Source organism: Cyprinus carpio, chromosome A11, assembly GCF_018340385.1.
Source record: "Cyprinus carpio isolate SPL01 chromosome A11, ASM1834038v1, whole genome shotgun sequence".
Classification (NCBI taxonomy): Eukaryota; Metazoa; Chordata; class Actinopteri; order Cypriniformes; family Cyprinidae; genus Cyprinus; species Cyprinus carpio.
Window position 1 is genome coordinate 3,971,957 of NC_056582.1, and position 6,741 is coordinate 3,978,697.

At 39.1% G+C, this 6,741-nt stretch overlaps 1 long non-coding RNA gene across 1 annotated transcript; it reads left to right on the forward strand.

Annotated features, from left to right (window-relative positions):
- On the forward strand, nt 1-693 carry LOC122146710. The gene is made up of 3 exons (XR_006161225.1): nt 1-26; nt 133-244; nt 441-693. It is a non-coding gene; the product is annotated as an uncharacterized LOC122146710 (long non-coding RNA).
- The last annotated feature ends 6,048 nt before the right edge of the window (nt 694-6,741 follow it).

A 6,741-nucleotide genomic window follows, 5' to 3' on the forward strand; every position in this document is an offset into this window, starting at 1 on the left:
AGTCAATGGCTGACTGCAGTACACAGGTGATTTATTCAGTTAAACTACCAACTTTAATTACCATAACATTAATTCCTACTTAGTTTTATACATGTGAAATATGCCCTTTTTGAATACTAAAATTATAATTAGGTTCTCTTAAACAACATCATCTGGCCCATGGAAGATGAAGAGGGGGACAATGAACCCCCATTTACCACCCAGTGCAGAATTTCAGGGTACCTTAGGAAGTTTGTGGAGACTGGTATGTTGTTTTGTACTTTACTAATAGCAAAACTAGCAATTGAGCTGCTTGTTACTGAAACAAATCCATATACAGACAAATCTTTTCTGTTTGCATCATTGATGAATATTTAACAGGTCTTTACATTAACTTGCATAGGTATTGTAAAATTTGTGTTTTAATAACTTATGTTCTTCATATATCTGCTCCATTTCAGCTGATCAATGTAAATTGAAACAGCTTGTCAAATTCTGGGTGGGCTGGGAGCTACCAATGAAGGAAATGCAGGTGAAAGTGGTGCAGGCAGAAAGCCCTACATCCTCCACCTGTTTTTGCATTCTTCGTCTACCAGCTCATTACACGACTTATGACCATTTCAAAAAACACCTAGAAAGCTGTATTGCCACTAGTGATGTTGGTTTTGGCCTTGTATAAAATTACATAAACTGCTTTAAATTGAAAATATCAAAGTGAAACAGTAATTTCAGACATTAAGACATTTTCATGTTTGTTTTACTGTAAATGTCAAAATAGGTAAAAGGAACCGTTTTAGAATGTTTAGCTGTTGCAGTGTTTTACTTATTATGATGCTTTTGTGTAAATAAATAACCCAGACTGTTTATATAAATGTGTTCAAATAATTATCTCAAAGATATTTCCACTGTCTTACATATAGCCAATACTATGCATGTACTGCAGTGTAGCAATGTAAACATCTGCCCCAAAATTTCCTGATGGCTGCATTGGGTCCACAACAACCTTTAGTCAAGTCAAGTCAAGTCATCTTTATTTATATAGCGCTTTAAACAAAAAATATTGCATCAAAGCAACTGAACAACATTAATTAGGAAAACAGTGTGTCAATAATGCAAAATGACAGTTAAAGGCAGTTCATCATTGAAATTCAGTGATGTCATCATGCAGCTCAGTTCAGTTTAAATAGTATCTGTGCAATAATTTGAAAATCAAGTCAACGATATCGCTGTAAATGAAGTGTCCCAACTAAGCAAGCCAGAGGCGACAGCGGCAAGGAACCAAAACTCCATCAGTGACAGAATGGAGGAAAAAAACCTTGGGAGAAACACAGGCTCAGTTGGGGGGCCAGTTCTCCTCTGGCCAGACGAAACCAGCAGTTCAATTCCAGGCTGCAGCAAAGTCAGATTGTGCAGAAGAATCATCTGTTTCCTGTGGTCTTGTCCCGGTGGTCGTCTGAGACAAGGTCTTTACAGGGGATCTGTCTCTGGGGCTCTAGTTGTCCTGGTCTCCGCTGTCTTTCAGGGCTGTAGAGGTCCTTTCTAGGTTCTGATCCACCATCTGGGCTGGATACAGACTGGATCCGGGTGACTGCAGTGACCCTCTGACTTGGATAGAGACTGGATCTGGTGGCTACGGTGACCTCGGAATAAGAGAGAAACAGACTACTGTGAGCGTAGATGCCATTCTTCTAACGATGTAGCAAGTACATCGGGTGTTACGGGAAGTGTTCCGGATTTGGATATTAGAAGTGTATTAGTATGTTATGTCTAAGCCAGGTTAAAGAGATGGGTCTTTAATCTAGATTTAAACTGCAAGAGTGTGTCTGCCTCCCGAACAATGTTAGGTAGGTTATTCCAGAGTTTAGGCGCTAAAAAGGAGAAGGATCTGCCGCCCGCAGTTGACTTTGATATTCTAGGAATTATCAAATTGCCAGAGTTTTGAGAACGGAATGGACGTGGAGGACTATAATGTAACAAGAGCTCGTTCAAAAACTGACCTCCAAAAAAAACCATCACATAGGTCGTTTGTCCAAATCCCTTAAAAACTACACAACATATCATAGGGAGCCAGTGCAGTGTTGACAGAACCGGGCTAATATGATCATACTTCCTGGTTCTAGTAAGAACTCTAGCTGCTGCATTCTGGACTAACTGGAGTTTGTTTACTAAGCGTGCAGAACAACCACCCAATAGAGCATTACAATAGTCTAACCTTGAGGTCATAAACGCATGGATTAACATTTCTGCATTTGACATTGAGAGCATAGACCGTAATTTAGATATATTTTTGAGATGGAAAAATGCAGTTTTACAAATGCTAGAAACGTGGCTTTCTAAGGAAAGGTTGCTATCAAATAGCTAACTGATGACGAAGAATTGACAGAGGAGCCATCAAGGCTTAGACAGCGTTCTAGGTCATGCAGAGCTTTTAAGCCCTATAATTAACACCTCTGTTTTTTCAGAATTTAGCAGTAAGAAATTACTCGTCATCCAGTTTTTTTTATATCGACTATGCATTCCGTTAGTTTTTCAAATTGGTATGTTTCGCCGGGCCGTGAAGAAATATAGAGCTGAGTATCATCGGCATAACAGTGAAAGCTAACACCTTGTTTCCTGATGATATCTTATATATATATATAAGTGCTCCTGTAGCTCAAGTGGTAGAGCATTGCGTTACAAAGCGCAAGGTTGGGGGTTTGATTCCCCGGGAACACATGATAGGTAAAAATTGATAGCCTGAATGCACTGTAAGTCGCTTTGGATAAAAGCATCTGCTAAATGCATAAATTTAATTTTTAATTTAATTTAATTTAATTTAATATCTCCCAAGGGTAACATGTAAAGCGTGAAGAGTAACGGCCCTAGTACTGAGCCTTGCGGTACTCCATACTGCACTTGTGAACGATATGATACCTCTTCATTCACTGCTACGAACTGATGGCGGTCATATAAGTATGATTTAAACCATGCTAATGCACTTCCATTAATGCCAACAAAGTGTTCTAGTCTATGCAAAAGAATAGTGTGGTCAAGAGTGTCGAACGCAGCACTAAGATCCAATAGCAGTAGTAGAGAGATACAACCACGATCAGATGATAAGAGCAGGTCATTTGTAACTCTAAGGAGAGCAGTCTCAGTACTATGATACGGTCTAAATCCTGACTGGAAATCCTCACAGATGCCATTTTCTCTAAGAAGGAGTATAATTGTGAGGATATTACCTTTTCTATTATCTTGGAAAGAAAAGGGAGATTCGAGATCGGTCTATAATTAACTAGTTCTTTGGGGTCAAGTTGTGGTTTTTTGATGAGAGGCTTAATAACAGCCAGTTTGAAGGTTTTTGGGGACATACCCTCATAACAATGAGGAATTAATAATAGTCAGAAGAGGATCTATGACTTCTGGAAGCACCTCTTTTAGGAGCTTAGATGGAATAGGGTCTAACATACATGTTGTTGGTTTAGATGATTTAACAAGTTTATACAATTCTTCCTCTCCTATAGTAGAGAATGAGTGGAACTGTTCCTCAGGGGATCTATAGTGCACTGTCTGAAGTGATACTGTAGCTGATGGCTGCATGGTTACAATTTTATCTCTAATAGTATCGACTTTAGAAGTAAAGTAGTTCATAAAGTCATTACTGCTGTGATGTTGAGAAATGTCAACACTTGTTGATGCTTTATTTTTCGTTAATTTTGCCACTGTATTGAATAAATATGTTTGTTTTCTTCTAAAAGGGACGAAAAGTCATCAGATTTAGCAGTTTTTCTGTAAGATAGGTTACTTTCCCTCCAAGCAATACGAAATACCTCTTGTTTTGTTTTCCTCCAGCTGCGCTCCATTTTCCGGGCTGCTCTCTTTAGGGTGCGAGTGTGCTCATTACACCACGGTGTCAGACTGTTTTCCTTAACCTTCCTTAAGCGTAAAGGAGCAACTGTATTTAAAATGCTAGAAAAAAGAGAGTCCATAGTTTTTGTTACATCATCAAGTTGTTCTGAGGTTTTGGATATGCTAAGGAATTGGGATACATCAGGAAGATTACTTACAAAGCAGTCTTTTGTGGTAGAAGTGATGGTTCTACCATACTTGTAACAAGAAGTAGAATTTACAGTTTAAGCTATATGAAGTTTGCACAAAACTAAATAATGATCTAAGATATCATCGCTTGGCTGCATAATTTCAACACCATCAACATAAATTCCATGTGACAGTATTAAATCTAGAGTATGATTTCGACAATGAGTAGGTCCTGAGACGTGTTGTCTAACCCCAATAGATTTCAGAATGTCTATAAATGCTGATCCCAATGCATCTTTTTCATTATCAACATGGATATTAAAATCACCAACAATTAAAACTTTATCTGCAGCCAGCACTAACTCGGATGTAAATCAGCAAACTCTTTAATAAAGTACTGTATGGCCTGTATACATTAGCCACTACAAAAATCACAGGGGATTTATCATTAACATTTGTTTCTCTGGATAATGTTATATTAAGCACCAATACTTCAAGCGAGTTATACTTGAAGCCTGCCCTCTGAGAAATCCTGAAAACATTGTTATAAATTGAAGCAACACCTCCCCCTTTACCTTTTGGACGTGGCTCGTTTATAACAGTAATCTTGGGGTGTAGACTCATTTAAAATAATGTAATCATCAGGTTTTAGCCAGGTTTCTGTCAAACAGAGTGCATCTAGATTATGATCAGTGATCATATTATTTACAAAAAGTGCTTTCGTAGAAAGGGACCTGATATTCAATAAGCCAAGCTTTATCATTTGTTTATCCGTATTGCATCTGTTTTTTATTTGTTGAACCTCAGTTAAATTGTTACTCTTAAATTGGTTTGGACGTTTTTTGTATTTTCTAGCCCCGGGAACAGACACAGTCTCTATAGTGTGATATCTAGGTGAAAGAGTCTCTATGTGCTGAGAATTAACTGACTTCTGTGACTGGAGGCGGCTAGCAGACGGTCGGTTTAGCCAGTCTGTCTGCTTCCTGACCTGGGCCCCAGTTAGTCAAGTACAAACTTTAAGACTATGTGCCATATTTCTAGAAAGAAGAGCGCCACCACCCCAGGAGGGATGAAGACCATCTCTTTTCAACAGGTCAGGTCTGCCCCAAAAGCTTGTCCAATTGTCTATGAAACCTATGTTATTCTGCGGGCACCACTTAGACATCCAGCCATTGAGTGATGACAATCTGCTATGTATCTCATCACCACGGTAAGCAGGGAGGGGCCCAGAGCATATTACAGTGTCTGACATCATGCTTGCAAGTTCACACACCTCTTTAATGTTATTTTTAGTGATCTCCGACTGGCGAAGTCGAACATCATTAGCACCGGCGTGAATAACAATCTTACTGTGTTTACGTTTAGCATTAGCCAGCACTTTTAAATTTGCTAAGATATCAGGTGCTCTGGCTCCCGGTAAACATTGGACTATGGTGGCTGGTGTCTCTATTTTGAATTCCGTACAATAGAATCCAATAACTAGAGCACTTTCATCAGTTCATTAAGTTCCTCAGAACTCAGTGGACATTCAATTTCAGGAACCTGGATGCCAGAATTTGTGTCACTGGGGATAGGACCGCTGCTTTCCCAGTCAATTTGTGGAATCTGTAGATTCTGTAAGAAAAGATAAAATTAGTGAAAAAAAAAAAAAAAAATTAAATTAGTGAAAAAAAAAGGGAATAAGAATAGATTAAAAAAGGAAAAAATAAACCATGCCTACCTCATCACACTCTTCTGAATGGTACTGCTGCCCCAGTTGCCACAGCTGATTAGGAGAGAGGTTGCCCTCTGATGAAAGGGGATGGTTGTCCCATCCATCTCTAAATATATTGAGATGGACTTGGAGCCGTGGGATAAAGGCATAGTGACAGCAGAAGATGTGAAGACTGCTGGACAGATCAAGATGCCCATCCTCTTCCAGCTGGTGCAGAACATGGTAGAAGTGGGAGGTAACCGCAGTGAACACATCCCCGCCACAATCGCTCAATTCTGTTTTAAGCAAAGGAGTGGAAAATATTTTAACATGGTCAGCACTTTAACAGAAGCCCAAGTAATTTATACAATAATATTTTATTATAAAGGCTGCAACTTTTGGGAATTGCACATGAAACAATACTTTTTACGATATCGTAGAAAACGCTCTTAAGCTCAAAGATCAGTCGTTATTGGGAAACCCGGCCCTGTTCAGCGGCGCTGACGGCTCGCACCATACAGGCTGCTGCTGGCAGGACAATAAACATCTTTGAGCCGCTCTTGACAGTTTTTTTCATCACTAATTGATGGATGTCTAAAATATAAAAATAAGGAGAAGCCTAATACAGGCCCGGCCCACGTCTGAACTATGACATGAAAATTGGCCCGATGCCCGGCCAGAGCTTAAATACAGGGCTCTATCTTAACAGCCCCAATATACATGCTAAATGATCAGTGCACAAGGGTTAAATATCATCTTATATCAAAATTTACCTCTGATTGTGAACACTTTTACCAGCAATGAAGCTACTTCTCCCCGTTCCTCGGACAGAGAACATAAGGCAGGCCACATCTACATTCTCCCCTCCATAAACACCCCCCGAACCCTGGCAAAAAATATATTGGTAACAAATAATGCGACAGCATATAGTTTACTAATCTTCCAGATTTATATAAAATGATTTTAGCATCACAATAATTTAAGCCTCTATTTTGCTTATTTCATACAAAAAAATACATTTTAAAAAAGCAGCAACTGCCAGTGGCCAATTT